The sequence below is a fragment of the Pinus tabuliformis genome, chromosome 6 (assembly GCF_031772625.1).
Source record: "Pinus tabuliformis cultivar Carrire ecotype Pingquan chromosome 6, CPIR1, whole genome shotgun sequence".
Lineage (NCBI taxonomy): Eukaryota > Viridiplantae > Streptophyta > Pinopsida > Pinales > Pinaceae > Pinus > Pinus tabuliformis.
This window is the reverse complement of record NC_142292.1, coordinates 135,892,686-135,894,367: the sequence shown is the minus strand read 5'-3', so window position 1 is coordinate 135,894,367 and position 1,682 is coordinate 135,892,686. Positions and strand designations below refer to the sequence as shown.

The 1,682-nt window shown below is 38.6% G+C and overlaps 1 pseudogene; it reads right to left on the bottom strand.

The window, feature by feature from the left end:
* Positions 1-597: 597 nt before the first annotated feature.
* On the bottom strand, positions 598-1,357 carry LOC149257735 (ethylene-responsive transcription factor ERF106-like; annotated as a pseudogene).
* Positions 1,358-1,682: the final 325 nt, after the last annotated feature.

The following is a 1,682-nucleotide window of genomic DNA, read 5'->3' as shown; positions in this document are numbered from 1 at the left end:
GATTGCAAACTTCTGAATATTTTAGAAGTCAACTAAGCATAAACAAAATGGGTAATATAACTTCGCTCATACTTATCCGAAAATTGAATTGATTTTGATTATGCGTATTGCATTCCGAAACTATCCCTAACTCTACAATAGACATAAAACATACCATTCAGATAAATTACCTGGTGTGTACTATCGCAGAACAAGAAATTTTGAAACTATTAACATTGTGATTTTTCTATTTACTATTAAGGATTGAAAGCTTATAAAAATTAATTAAATGTGTGTTGTGTTTATTGATGACAAGCTATACAACAAGGTTGATTTAAAAGGCCAATAACTACCGTTATATATTAGATATTATACTGTAATCTATTTTCAAACATAACCCAACTACTAAACATTATTTTATTTTCAAAGATAACCCAACCACTAAACTTTATGTTATATAATAATAAATACAGTTTACTGCAACACAATTATAATCGGCAAATATTAAAATCTAAATTGTCTCTCTCACTTTTTGTCAATATGTTATACAGAACCTTCATCAAAATCTTTAAATACAGAAAGGGAATGAGGGTGGAGAAATGAAGATAGTTTGATCAAAATTGCTGGAGATTTTGCTAATTGCAGCAGTATCAACTTGGCCTTTTCATAATCACAAACATAAACACATTCACAGAATCATAATAACACCGTAATCATCAAGAAAGGCATATTAATTTATTCATTATCCTAGCACACCCCCCAACTCGTTAACTCCAATGTCCCGCCGCTGTCATTTCCTCTCTTCCTCTTTTGCCCCATGTGACCTACTGCTGATTCATTCTCTGAATTGGAAGCAAAGGCTAAAGGAAAGTTAACAAGAGCCTTGGCTCCGCGGATTCTGAAGGCAGCGCGGTCATATGCGAGAGCGGCCTCTTCGGCGGTGATGAAAGTGCCGAGCCAAATTCTGGCCCCTTTCTTGGCAGGGTCCCTGATTTCCGCTGCGAATTTACCCCACGGCCGCCGCCTGACTCCTCTGTAGTGCCTTTCCTTATTCTCCTCGTCTTGTGCCTGAGGCTTCCCCTTAAATGCGTCTTCACTTTTTGTAACTGTGCACATAGAAGAGCAAGAAGAGGAGGAATAATCTTCTGTTTCTGCAAATTCATTATCAGATGTTAATCTGCTGGCACTGGCTACGAAAGTGGAGGAGATGGACGATGACACTAATTGATTTCCTCCTTCAATATCTATTTCATCCTCCACTTCTAGCAAATGGTGGCGGATCAACTCTAACATATTCCACATTTCGTTGTTGATGCTGTTGCTCGCCCCTCCTGCAACGTCCATGGTTGTGTCTGACGAGTCCTAATTACAATCTACGTTAAAATGGGTTGATTTCGTACCAGGCGTAGAAAGCGAGAGTGAGAGAAATATAAAGGGTGCATGGTCATTTTCATCAGTTGCAATTGTAACACTACGTACATTGAATCATGCCAACTCTTTTTTAGTCTGCACGTGTTTTAATGGCGTCGGTCATCCTTTTTGACCGTCTTTTTTTAGTCTGCACGTGTTTTAATGGCGTCGGTCATCCTTTTGACCGTCGCACGCCATCCCTTTTCATTGACTCCTTATTAGGCCTTTTAGTCATGATCTTACACGATGACGGTATGGGATAAGGCCTGTCTACGCTACTCATTACTTAAATA